Below are 5,958 nucleotides of genomic sequence, written 5' to 3' on the forward strand. Positions count from 1 at the left end.
TCTGCCTTACCTTCTGTCCTCATACTTCACTATATTGTGTGAGTAGTTCATTAGCCTCATCTCTGAAAAAGGTAATATTGTTACCCAGTTTTTACAGCTTGGGCAGTTAGAAATTGAGTGGTTAAATAAGTGACTTAACCAGTGCCTCACAGTGCATCTGTGGGAGTGGCAAACCCAGGATCACAACTGAGGCTTTCTCCCTCGTTCTCTTCAGTGTTTTGGCTGCAGAATTACCCATATAAAACTGTAGGTGAGTTTAAAAATTGTAATTTTTGTACCACAATTATATGATGGAGACATTGAGTCTCTCTGCAGAGACAGAAATATTTCTCCATGTATACTCTTCATTCTGTACAAAGTACAGCAAGCACTTCCACCCCAGTTTTTCTTAGAAGTGAAAATATACTTTGGAAATTAGCTTAGGAAAGATCTAGTGATTTCCATCTATCTCCTTTTCTAATTTTATTGGAAAATTTTTTCTCCCCCTTTTTTTTGTGAGTTTCCCTGGGAAAGAATGTTTTCTTTTGAAGTGAAATTTATAATGCACTGTGATTTTTCTGTAATCCAAACAAGTACATATTCAGCAATTAAACATTCTGAAGCACAGAGAGAAGCTATAGACAACTGCAAAGGGCAAGGGGTCGAGGGGCAGACTGGAACATTCTTGTTCTTGAAAAACAAAATCTTTTTTTTTTTATGCTTACAAGCTTAAATGATTAGTGAGATGTTCCCAAGCTCTGACTTTCAGTGATTGCCTCATAACATTGTAGGTGCAATTATCTGCCAACAATGAATTATGAATGTATCTGGTGGCCCACAACATCTGTAGTTGTTTTTCTAAGTCTTGTCAAATGTGTGAGCGATTCAATAAGGACACAAATTCCTGGTCTCATGTTGTCCGAAAGTCTAGCTCAAAGTTGAACAGTTGTGGATTTTTTATTGCTTTAGTGATCTTCTCACTTAGATAGTATGGCTGTCTATAAATTACAGAAAATTCCTGGTCTGGTTTTGACTGGAATAGAGTTAATTTTCTTCATAGTGGCTGGTATGGGGCTATGTTTTGGATTTGTGCTGAAAACAGTGTTGATAACACACCAATGTTTTGATTAGTGTTGAGCAGTGAGTCAAGGGCTTTTCTGCTTCTCACACTACCCCACCAGTGAGGTGGGAGGGACACAGCCAGGACTGCTGACCCCAACTGTCCAAAGGGGTATTCCATACCATGTGATGTCATGCTCAGCATATAAACTGGGGGAAGAAGAAGGAAGGGGGCTACATTCAGAGTGGTGGTGTTTTTCTTCCCAAGTCACTGTTACGCATGATGGAGCCCTGCTTTCCTCCAGATGGCTGAACACTGGCTTGCCTATGGGAAGTAGTAAATGAATTTCTTGGTTTTGGCTTGCTTGCATGCATGGCTTTTGCTTTACCTATTAAACTGTCTTTATCTCAACCACCAGTTTTCTCACTTTTACTCTGCTGTTTCTCTCCTCCATCCCACTGGGGGAAGTGAGCGAGTGGCTGTGTGGTCCTCATTTCCGAGTGGGGTTAAACCATGACAATTCCCTATAACACCAAGCAGACTAAAGGTGGGTCACAAATTGTGCATTTCCTAAATGTCAGCATGCAAATGATCTTCCTTTTGGTGTTAGTTTAAAACCAACTCTATTGTACTCCCAATTTGCCAGCTATTAAAAATAGTATAATTTCATTGGGATCTTTTTGCCATTTACACAGCAAAATTTATGCTGAGATCTTTTAAAAAAAATACTTAATTGACAAGAGAGAAAAAAATTTATTGGGATTCCTGAAGTAGTGAAGAAGAGAAGTGATAGATTCTCTAAGAGCTGTTTACATATAATATGTGCTCTTAAAAAGAAAGAAAAAAACCCCAACCTAAAACTGTAGTGTGGTACAATCTGGCGCTGAGCAATAGTGTTGAATTATATAGACATGTTTTATCTTCTTCTTATTTTATCTTCTTTGTCTTCTTTATCTTCTGTTTAACCTTACAAGACTCTTGGAGCCTCGTCATAAGTTATATTAAGAATTTTTGTTAGATTTACTATTAAAATTCAGGATAAAGGAAACTGCAGAACTTATCTGTCTCTACAGAATGTTGTATCATTTTAAACTGCCTCCATCTTTTGTGGTCACTTGTAAGAAGTGCAAGGAGGGATCATATCTCTTCTTTACGTGTTTTCATCCTTCTCCCACACTTTGATCCTGTTCATGATAGGTTATTGCTTCTTATCTCTTGGAAGCTCTGTGAAACAGCCAGACAGATTGATTTTCCATTACTGCTATAGGCTGTTCCTATTAATATGTGGAATAATATTTACTTGTTAGATATAATTAAATCACCCAAACTATGCTAAATAAATATCTTTGGTCTGGGGGAAACCCACAGAAGTCAGGTCTAACATCTTTTAATGTTAGCCATTCAAACTTAACATATAGGTGTACTAGACCACATGCTTTGGTACTAGGCAAAGTTCCCTTCTTTTTTTGCATTACACTCTACAGGAAGAAGATCTCAAAGAGAGCAGCAAGATATTTCTGAATGTTTCAGTGTCAATTATAAAACAATTTATTTTTTATGCATATGTGTATTTTGTTCTTGAGCCTTAATAGTATTGCTTCAGGATTTGCTGCGCAGAGAATGGCTTGAGTGCAGCTCTGAGGAGAAGGACTTAGGGGTGTCAGTACATGAAAAACTGAACATGAGCCAGTAGGATGTGCCTGTGGCCCAGAAGGCCAACTGGATCTTGGGCTGCATCAAGAGAAGTGTGGCCAGCAGGTCAAGGGAGGTGATTCTCCTCTACTCTGCTCTTGTGAGGCTCCACCAATAGTACTGCGTGCAGCTCTGGGGCCCCCAACACGAGAGGGACATTGAGCTGTTGGAGAGGATCCAGAGGAGAGCAACAAAGATGATCAGAAGGCTGGAGCAACTCCCCTATGAGGACAGGCTGAGAGAGTTGGGGTTGTTCAGCCTGGAGAAGAGAAGGCTCCGGGGGGACCTGACAGCAGCCTTCCAGTACCTGAAAGGGGTCTACAGGAGAGATGTGGAGGGACTTTTTACAAGGGCATGTAGTGACAGGATGAGGGGTAATGGATTTAAAGTGGAAGAGGGCAGATTTAGATTAGATATAAGGAAGAAATTTTTTTACTGTGAGAGTAGGTGAGGCACTGGAACAGGTTGCCCAGGGAAGTTGTGGATGCCCCATCCCTGGAGGTGTTCAAGGCCAGGCTGGATGAGGCTTGGAGCAACCTGGTCTAGTGGAGGGTGTCCCTGCCCATAGTAGGGGTGTTGGAACTAGATGACCTCTAATGTCCCTTCCAACCCGAACCATTCTATGATTCTATGATTTAAGGAATCAGTTGTGTAAACTATTTAAAATTATTCTACTGAAATCCAGTCCATTTCCTGCACAGGTCTTCAAGGGCCACTCTCATTTGGTAGAACTGCTATGCTAGGAACTCAGTGGAAGAGATGTATAAAAATGTCTGAGACCTCCTGTTATCTGCAGACCATTGATGAAGTAGAACATAATGGCACTTTAAAAGAAGCTGTAGAAAACCATGTTTTGCTTACTTAAGGGCCTTAACCTGCAAGTTGTCATCTAAATACACGGTTGCCTATCAGCTGGCACAGGGGGAGCCTGCATCTGCTGATTTTGCTGTTCGTCTTGCTACGCAAGGTCGTTGGTTTCTTTTCCTTCTGTTTTCTTTCTGTCTTTCATGGAGGAGTTTCTGAGGAAGACCTTAGTCAGGAAAAAAATCTGTTTCTTTCAAAAGTAGTACGCAGAGTCCCATTACATAAACTTTTCAGCAATATGTTGCAAAGGCACAATTACAGTGGATGACGCTTGGAATGCCTAGCTCTTTTAGAAGCTGCATTGAAGCTTTGGATGCTTAGGTGAATTTATGCCACATTAATCGCTCACTGCCATTCTGGGTCATTCCTGAGTCTGTTACACAGAACTGTCAGTGACTTGTATGCCTAAGTTAAATGCAATTGAAAACCAGTAAAAAGATATTGTTAATAATTCATATATATATCCTTGCAAGACTCAGTACCTATCTTGGTTTCATTGTGAAGGCTTTTAAAGACAGTTCTTTCTTCCGTGTTAATGAATGTTAATGTTCCATCTGTGCATGTAGGAACACACACTGTTCCTGGTGTCTTGAAACTTCTCTCTGCCAAGTTTCTCTGGTTTCATGTTAGATTTTGTAGTGATCTGAGGTAGTTACATTGATTCTGGATTCACTGAGTAAACTGAAAAAATAAATCTTTGAAATAAAGACTAAATTCTGCTTGAGATTTTCAATAGCTTCCATCACTGTAGAGTGCCTCACAATTTATGTTGCATTTAGCCTGACAGCAGCACTTTACTGTCATTGCGTCCAGTTATTGTTTAGGGAATGTAGGCATCAGCCTAACAAAGTAATTTGCCCAAGATCATGCCAGAATGTGAACTAGAATATGATTTTTTCCTGTCCCAAATGAGCATGTTGCAGCTTGAGGGGTTTATCCTCTTCACTCAGAAGTATGCATGGGATTCTCATTGATGGGATAGGAAACTACGAAAAACAGATTATAACCTGGCATCAACACAGCTTTTGCGGAAGAAGTGGCCAAGGGAGGCCAGGCTGAATGTTTTGGCCATGCTACTTATCTCTTTGGAATTGCTCATGCCAATCCATATGACTTTATAAAAATGTATAGCTCTTTTTGAAGACTTCAGATTTAGTTATTTGACGAACAAGCTGATGTTTTCATAGTTCTGAAAAGTTTGTGTGAATTTTTTGGGGGGGTATGTATAAAAGATAGAAATCTTGCTAATTGGTTAATCTCCTTCAACGCTGTCCACCACCAAGACTTTAAATCAGGGAAGAGGAAAAGAAACATAAAACCTCTAAACGTTTTTTTTCCCCCATCTTGTAATTTATAATGACGAAATGGATCATTTCTGAATGTGTGTAATAAAAGTCACTCTTAGGCTGAAACACTGAAATATTTCAGGTTCAAGCTGAATCCAATTTTTACAGGCAACCTGTTAGCCTCTAGGCCAAAAATAGGTAAGTTTGTAATGGAAATACTGATGAGTCTTAATAAAGCAACTCTACCAAATGATGCAGTTTCATCTAGTATGTGTACCTACACTGTATTACTCCTATTATACAGTCACACATGAACAAGACAAAATAACATCAAATACAACAAATGTGTGTCACGTTGGTGCAGACATTTAAAAAAAGGCAGTGGAGGTGAGAAAACCTTTTATGGTAAAATAAGAATACCATTTTGTAAGCCGTTATTCTTGCAGTACAATTAATTACTGAGTTCATTAATTAATGAACATATTAGAGAAAGAACACCATTACTGACCAGTGGAGATCTGATATATTGCTGAGTCAATAAACTATTGAACATGAAACAGGACCTTTCAGAAGAAATTTTTTCTCATAATCCACAAACACATATATTATTCTTGCATGGTCAGCACTTCTTTGGTACCTTATATTTCATATTACTAATTCTTTTAATCACACATACATACAGGAGTGGTTTATAACCTAGCTAATGACTAATTGGACAGGTAACATTGGCACTGAGGCCCTGAAGTGTCAGGCATAACAGAGCAGGATATTTTTTTTTACCACTAGGTTTGTGAGAGTAGAAGATTGTATAAGAGCAGCTAGGATAGGATAGGAGGGAGAAGGGACTCTTATACCAGAAATTTGTCAGAGTAAAAAGAGATTTTAAGTGGATCCATGAACTATAAATGGCTTTAAATTTCTGTCTGATGCAGATAAATAAGTAAAGAGACAAAACATTTAAGATAACTCTGAACCTTTTTCATTGTCAGCAGCCAAGGTGTTTAGTTTCGCCAAGCTAAAGTTGAATGTGATTTTCTTTAAGTCAGTATAGTTAAGGTAACTCCTTTGTTATGGAAA

The sequence above is a fragment of the Pterocles gutturalis genome, unplaced genomic scaffold, assembly GCF_000699245.1.
Source record: "Pterocles gutturalis isolate BGI_N339 unplaced genomic scaffold, ASM69924v1 scaffold6547, whole genome shotgun sequence".
NCBI classification, from domain to species: domain Eukaryota; kingdom Metazoa; phylum Chordata; class Aves; order Pterocliformes; family Pteroclidae; genus Pterocles; species Pterocles gutturalis.